The 8,503-nt window shown below is 46.1% G+C and overlaps 1 pseudogene; it reads left to right on the top strand.

The window, feature by feature from the left end:
• The first annotated feature begins 5,139 nt into the window (after positions 1–5,139).
• Positions 5,140–8,296, top strand: LOC114705844 (annotated as a pseudogene).
• The last annotated feature ends 207 nt before the right edge of the window (positions 8,297–8,503 follow it).

Below are 8,503 nucleotides of genomic sequence, written 5' to 3'. Positions count from 1 at the left end.
ACCTGAGTCAATCCCGAGATCTATAGGTGTGTGCTTTTGGCATCTGACAGCAAGAAGGCTAGGGGCTGGGAGCAAAGTTGGTCCCAGATCAAGGGAAGCTCAACAAGGATAACTGGGTTGTGTGAATCCAAAGAATCAGGCCCAAAACCCAGAGCCACATCAGGGATGCTCCTCTGTTTGGTTTCTCTGGAGCCAGCACCCACCAGTGAGTCAACATTCAGGACCTGTGTTCAATATGCATTTCAAAACTGTTTTTCCAACAAAAGACCCAGGATAGCTAAAAGAATCCTATATGATAAAGCAACCTTTGGAGGCATCACCATCCCTGACCTCAAACTCTACTATAGAGCTATAGTAATAAAAACAGCTTGGTACTGGTATAAAAACTGACATACGGACCAATGGAATCGAATTGAAGACCCTGACATTAATCCATGCACATATGAACACCTGGTTTTTGACAAAGGAGCCAAAACTATACAATGGAAAAAAGAAAGTATCTTCAACAAATGGTGCTGGCATAACTGGATGTCAATATGTAAAAGATTACAAATAGATCCATATCTGTCACCATGCACAAAACTCAAGTCCAAGTGGACCAAAGACCTGAACATAAATCCAGTTACACTAAACTTAATAGAAAAGAAAGTAGGAAGCACTCTTGAACGCATTGGCACCAGAGACCATTTCCTAAATAAAACACCAACAGCACAGACCCTGAGCACAACAATTAATAAATGTGACCTCTCAAAATTGAGAAGCTTCTGCAGGGCAAAAGACACAGTCAATAAGACAAAAAGACAGCCAACAGAATGGGAAAAGATCTTCACCAACCCCACATCTGATAGAGGATTGATCTCCACAGTATATAAAGAACTCAAGAAACTAGACATCAAAATACTGAACAGTCCAATTAAAAAATGGGCTAAAGAGCTAAACAGAGAATTCACAAAACAGGAATCATAAATGGCTGAAAGACATTTAAAGAAGTGCTCAACATCCTTAATCATCAGAGAAATGCAAATCAAAACGACTCTGAGATACCACCTTACACCTGTCAGAATGGCTACGATCAAAAACACCAATGACAGTCAATGTTGGAGAGGATGTGGAGCAAAGGGAACAGTCCTCCACTGTTGGTGGGAATGTAAACTTGTACAGCCACTGTGGAAATCAGTGTGGCGGTTTCTCAGAAAATTAGGGATCGAACTACCTCAAGACCCAGCCATCCCACTCTTGGGCATATACCCAAGGAATGCTGATTCATACCATAAAGATACATGCTCAGCTATGTTCATAGCAGCACTATTTGTAATAGCCAGAACCTGGAAACAACCAAGATGCCTGTCAATGGAAGAATGGATGAAAAAAATGTGGTACATATACACAATGGAGTACTACTCAGCAGAGAAAAACAATGAAAGCATGCAATTTGCAGGCAAATGGATGGAACTAGAAAAAATCATCCTGAGTGAGGTAACCCAAACCCAGAAAGACAGTCATGGTATGTACTCACTCATAAGTGGATTCTAGATATAAAATAAAGAACAATCAGACCACAACCCATAGAACCATGGATATATATATATATATATATATATATATATATATATATATATATAGCATGGAGGTCCCTAGGACGACTGTGGCTTATAATAAACTTCGGTTTCACTCAATTATTGAAAAAAAATAGCCAAATGAATGGAAACACATGAACTATGAACCAAAGGCTGAGGGGCCCCCAGCTGGATCAGGCCCTCTGAATAGGTGAGACAGTTGATTGTCTTGATCAGTTTGGGAGGCAACTAAGCAGTGGGACCAAGTCCTGTGCTCATTGCATGAGTTGGCTGTTTGAAACCTGGAGCTTATGCAGGGACACTTGGCTCAATCTGGGAGGAAGGGACTGGACCTGCCTGGACTGAGTCAACCTGTGATCACAGTCCTTAGGGGAGGATTTGCCCTGGAGGAGGTGGGAATCGGGTGTCCACTGGGGGTAAGGGAAGGGGGTGGGAGGGGGAGAATAGGGGAACCCGTGGCTGATATGTAGAACTGAATGGTATTGTAAAATAAAATAAAATAAAATAAAAAAATCCAAAAAAAAAAAAAAAAACACCAAAAAAACTGTTTTTCCTTCAGCCTTGGAACTGATGTTGGGTTCTGGTCCTTTCTGAGTTTGCAGGAGAATGAGACCATCCACTTTAACTTCCCGTGGTGAAGTGTGTGACCAAGGAATAGCCAGAGCCCTTTTATCTGCTCTGTCCCACCAAAGAGCTGATATTGAAGTGGGGTCTTGAAGGATGAATAGGAGTTTGACCAGCAGAGAATGGACTTTCTAAGAAAAGTACATGTAAGGAAGGAATGTGGCTAATGCTGTGAGGTGAAAATACAGCTTTATCATGAGATGACTGGATCATCTAATTCAATGGATGGACTGATCCACATTGAACAGACTACTGGGGAGCAGGGGCACTGGTGGTCCCTTGCCTTTGAAGGACGAACTTTGTTCCTGGCCCTTCTCTTCTGTCTCTTTGTTCTTGGCATTAAGCAGCCTCCCTCCACTCCACCCTTCTGGCACGATGTTTGTCTGGTAGCAATTCCCTCTGAACTGAAATGTTCCCTCACCCACCACCCACCCTGAGGGAGGAGGGAGGTTAATCAGATTCAAGAAGCTGTAAATAAGCTGAAATTTATAAGAGGCACAAGGCCCCTCCCCGAGGTTGTAGACACAGTCCCTTTGAATCTGTGGTCGGTGCCCTGTGGGAAGGGAGCAGGTGCTGTCACAGGATGCTCTGTCCTTACCAAACAATGGAGCTAAGATAAATCCTCCTGTCTCAAGTCATTTCCGGAGTATTTTGTCACAGAGACAAGACAAGTTAGTTCGGCACACCTGAACCACACAGTGGGCAAAGCCATCTCACACATAGTACGTTTTAGAAGGTGCTGTCTGCCTCATCGACTTTACTAAACACTGCACTGAATCCGACAGCAGCACCATAGCATGGGTGTACTGTGGTGCTGTTATGGGGTCAGCAAACATAAAGATCTATCTGTGTCAGTTACCATTCTCACTGCTGAGAAAAAACACTGGACAAAAGCGAATTCACAAAAGAAGGGTTTAATTTGGCTCACAGTTTGAGGGTACAGTCCATCATGGTGGGGAAGGCATGGGGTAGCAGGTCACACTGTGACTCCAGTAAGGAAAGAGGGAGAGTTGAATCCAGATGCTCAACTGCCTTCCTCCTTTGCTTCCTTTTTATTCGCCCAGGACTCTGGTCCAAAGAATGGTGCCATCATGTGGGTCTTCCTTTCTCAGTCAACCCCCCCCCCAAAGTTCCCTCACAGACATACCCAGAAGTGTGTCTCCTAGATTATTTCAAATTCAGTCCATGAAGAGGAACATCACATCATCTGCATTTGCTTAGCGCCTATTGTATGCAAGACAGGGAATGTCTGTGTGTTTAAGATGATGGACCAGCTCTCCTTCCAGCTTCATGGTGGATCTTCTGTATGGCCTTGGCCAATCTTTCCTCCTTTCATGGGTCTAAGTTTCTCCATTGGTAACAAGTTCTGTTAGACTTGAAGGTGTTGGTGGCCATCACACTCTGCCCATGTGCTCTGACAACTACCAACTCTGGTCCTGGGCAAGCTCCTGCCCTCTCTAGACTCCAGTTTGCTCACCTGTAAAATGGGAGGTAGGGATGGCTTTTACCCCTGACCCACCGAGCATGTGCATTGTTCCCCAACCTTTTTGCCCAGCCCAGGCTCCAGGTCCCCAGCTCACTTAGCTTCCTTCACCAGCTCATCAGGATGCAACATACTTTAAATAGCATCTGCATGACTGGCTGTTTTTTTTTTTTTTTCTTCCCGGAGAAGCTTTCTACAAAGTGTGCCAAGTGGCAGCTGTCAGGGCCGAGGTGGCATTTCCCTCAGTGATGCTGACAGCAGCTGTCCCGGCACAGGCTGAACGGAATGGAAATGACATCATGTTTATTCAGGAAAGACGTTCCCAGACCCAGATCAGTGTCAGCAAGATGCTGGGATGCAAGGAGTGAACACTCGCCCGAGACCATCAGTCAGTGGGGTTCCTCCCCTGTTGCACATGTGCCTCATGTCACACACCTCACACACCAACGTGAGGCATGCACACTCCACCCTCCTACATTCAATACTTGAAGAGTTCCACATATACCAAACCCCTCACACACACACTAACATGAGTCACATGCCTCACACATACACATCACACATAAATACACATAGTTCATACCACATCCTCCCATGCTCAAGACTCAAGGACCTCCATATACACTACACCCCTCACACATGAACACATGAACACAAGCCATGTATCTCATGCATACATAGCAAGACAGCATACACTTTCCCACACTCAACACCATCAACCTCCACATACACTGCATGCCTCCCACCTCATGTATACATTCCCTCACAAATACACACAGCCTGACCCACATATCTCACACAGTATACCCCACACAAACACACAATGTAAACCACACACTTCACACCTCATACATCTGAAAAACACATGCCACACCCTCTATACTCAATATCCACACCAGCACAGGCCCCACACCTCACACACATACCCCTGACACACAGTCCACATACTTCACACATGCCAACATGAGCCATATACTTCACATAGCATCGCAACACACACACACACACACCATGCCACAAACATAGATCACCACAGGCCACAGCTCGCACATCACTCAAATGAGAAGCCCTAGGTAGTCAGTAACTCCTGTGGGCTGACCAGGTGTGGACTCTGCAGTGAGCAGAGTCTGAAGCTTCTAGAAAGCTCCTCTATAACCAAGCCATGGGGTCTTGCTGTCCCTCCCCTGCCTGTCCCCACCTCAGCTTGGATTTGTCCCCATATTCCCCAATGCACCCCAAAAGTCAACATGCCACTCCTGAGCTTAGACAAAGAACTGGTGGCTGTTATTTGTGGAGTGCCACTGTGTGCCAGGCACTTCCTTCCTTGGGTCATTGAGACTCCCCAGTGACTCCCAGGTACAGTCTCATTTCCATGTGGGGCGGTAGCACTTGAAGCTCCACTGTATTCATCCTGGCCTGAGCACCTCCGTCTCCCTGGACCAAATATATTCCAAGATGGGCTTCCTGGTCCCACATCTGTCCATGGGAGATGACCAGAGATCCAGGCTGGGCCTGGGGGCTCCTGGTGTGGGCCCCTGCTGCCAGATATTTGATCTCACCGTGAACCCAGAGATTGTGTCATTTACTGGAAAAACCTGTTTTAGTTGTGGTGTGGCCCAGCACTAGCACACACCTTTAATCCAAGAGCTTTCTGTTTGAATATTGTAAACAGAATTAAATAAAGTCTGTAGCTGGAGTTATCTCCAGTCCCACCCAGCAGCCATTCAGACTCAAATAAACACACAGACGCTTATATTATTTAAACTGTCTGGCCTAATGGCTCAGGCTTCTTGCTAGCTGTTCTTATATCTTAAATTAACCCATTTCTATAAATCTATACCTTGCCAAGTGGCTCGTGGCTTACTGGTACTTTACATTCTGTTCCCCACGGTGGCGGCTGGCAGCATCTCTCTCCCTCAGCCTTCTTTGACCCAGCATTCTCCTCTTCCTTCCTGCCTGGCTACTGGCCAATCAAGCGTTTTATTTATCAATCAATCACAGCAACATGTATTCACAGCACACAGGATATCCCACAGCAAAAGTCAATCTCAGGTCAAGAGGTAGAGCAAGCAACCTGTTGACAGGAAGTGAACATAGGATTATTTTTAAAAAATTATAGAGTAAGGAGGATGGCTAGAGAGATGCACAGGAGCTAAAGCAAGGAATATCCAGTCTGAGGAGTCTTGTTTGAGGTTGCAGAGGCGAAGAAGGAGGCTTCCGGGATGTCGGCAGAGGAGGAAGTTCAGCTGGGTGCTTTCTCTGCCTCTCTGAGCTAGCAGATTTTCACACCAGCATCTGGCTCTGAGTCTTTATTGGTAAAATCAAACCATTGATACTTTGTTAAAAGCAGCAATCACTGGTCATCCTTCCCCACTCTTCTTTTGCCAGCAGCTGAGAATAGTACAGAAGCACAGGACTTAGAGTCAGTCAGATCTGTGTTTGAATTCCAGCAATGCTGGACGTCCTCAGGCAAGTGACTGAATCTCTCTGAGCCTCAGTTTTTCTCATCTAAAAACTAGAGCTAGATGGAAGATCAGTATACTGCACAGGCTTATTGTGAGGGTTCAGTGATAGATTGTAAACACATGATGCACAAAGGAAGCAAGATTGGCAAAGCAATTACAGCAGCTAAAACTAGGGAAAGGGATTCATTATGCTATACTATTTTTGTGTATGTTTAAGATTTTCTAAAATAATGGGTTTTTTTTGTTGTTGTTTTCCTGCTGCCTTTCACAAAAGTTAGCTATGAGTATAAGTGGAGCCTGCTCTTGGGAGGTTAGGTGTGGGGATGGGACAGGTGTGGGGTGTGGGATGGACCAGGTGTGGGGGTGGCCCAGGTATGGGATTGGGCCAAGTGTGGGATGGACCAGGTGTGGGGTTGGGCCAGGTGTGGGGTGGACCAGGTGTGGGGTTGGGCCAGGTGTGGGTGTGGGCCAGGTGTGGGGATGGGACAGGTATGGGATGGACCGGGAGTGGGATGGACAAGGTGTGGGGTTGGGCCAGGTGTGGGGTTGGACAGGTGTGGGATGGACTAGGTGTGGGGTTGGACCAGGTGTGGGGTTGGGCCAGGTGTGGAGGTGGGCAAGGTGTGGGGTGGGCAAGGTGTGGGGGCGGGCAAGGTGTGGGGGCTTGCCAGAAGAAGATTGTGTCCTCCCCAGCCTGGAGAAGTCCCATGTTTTCCCTTAAGATATATGTAGCCCCTAATGGAAGAGCAGATGTAAGAACTCACAATTTGCCGGGCGGTGGTGGCGCATGCCTTTAATCCCAGCACTCGGAGGCAGAGCCAGGCGGATCTCTTGTGAGTTCAAGGCCAGCCTGGGCTACCAAGTGAGCTCCAGGAAAGGCGCAAAGCTACACAGAGAAACCCTGTCTCAAAAAAACAAAAACAAACAAACAAACAAACAAAAAGAACTCACAATTTGTCTTTAGGTCTGCTCTTTTCCTTAGGGCATTGTCCTCTTTGGTGATATCACTCTTGTGACCAGGCTGGGTCCTTCTATCACATTGCACCACAGTGAAGGTATGACATTTAGTTTCATTTCTTTGTTTTTATTTCTGTCTGATTTTCCTTCTTTCTTTTGAAAAAAGAAAAAAAGACTTATGAGGTATTATCCACATATTGGCCCTTGTGGGTTTTTTGTTGTTATTGTAATTTATTTTTTCATTTTGTTTGACAAAGGTTTCACATTTCCCAGGCTAACCTAAAACTGACTGTGTGCATGAGGATGACCTTGAACTCCTGATCCTCCGGCCTCACCTTCTAAGTAATAGCATTACAGGTTTGCATGTCCAAGCCTCATTGCTGCATTGTTTTGTTTTGTCATTGCTTGTTTGTTTTTTTGGTTTTGGTTTTTTGAGACAGGGTTTCTCTGTGTATCCCTGGCTGTCCCAGAACTAGCTCTGTAGACCAGGCTGGCCCCGGACTCATAGAGATCTGCCTGCTTTTGCCTCCTGAGTGTGGGGCAGTGGTGGCACATACCTTTAATCTCAGCACTCGGGAGGCTGAGGCAGGCAGATCTCTGTGAGTTCAAGGCCAGCCTGGGCTACAGAGTGAGTTCCAGGAAAGGAGCAAAGCTACACAGAGAAACCCTGTCTCCAGAAAGAAAAAAAAAAAAAAGAAAAGAAAAAAGCCTGTGCTACTACCGCCTGACTTTTTTTTTTTTTTTTTAAAGAAAAGAAAAAACCAAAAACCTGCCTTTCCTCAGCTGCCGCCAAGGTATCTGGCGACTAGCCACGGTGCCGGCAGTCCGCAACATGGTCTGTCTCCGAGCTCGCCTGCATCTACTCCACCCTCATCCTGCTCATCAACGAGGTGATGGTCACGGAGGACAAGATCAATGCCCTCACTAAAGCAGCTGGTGTCAATGTTGAACCTTTCTGGCCTGGCTTGTTTGCAAAGGCCCTGGCCAATGTCAAACATTGGAAACCTCATCTGCAAGGTAAGGAGCTGGTGGGCCTGCGCCAGCGGGCGGTCCTGCCCCTTGACTGCTGCTGCCCCAGCTGAGGAGAAGAAAGTAGAAGCAAGAAGGAAGAGTCTGAGGAGTCTGATGATGAAATGGGCTTTGGGCTTTTTTACAAACCTCTTTGGTTAACATGTCCAATAAAAGGGTGAACCTGTTAAAAAAAAAAAAAAAGGAAAAAAGAAAAACCAAAAACCAAAGACCAAGGACTTGCTACATCACTCTGGATGACCTGAAACTTGCTATGTAGCTTAGTCTGGTCTCAAATTCTTGATCCTCAGGCTTCAGCATTTCCAGTGTTGGGATGACAGGTGTGTTCTACCACACCCAGCTTGTAAGACTTCCATGAAAATATGTCT

This window comes from Peromyscus leucopus, chromosome 4 (assembly GCF_004664715.2).
Source record: "Peromyscus leucopus breed LL Stock chromosome 4, UCI_PerLeu_2.1, whole genome shotgun sequence".
Taxonomy (NCBI): domain Eukaryota; kingdom Metazoa; phylum Chordata; class Mammalia; order Rodentia; family Cricetidae; genus Peromyscus; species Peromyscus leucopus.
This window is presented reverse-complemented; position numbering and strand designations above follow the sequence as displayed.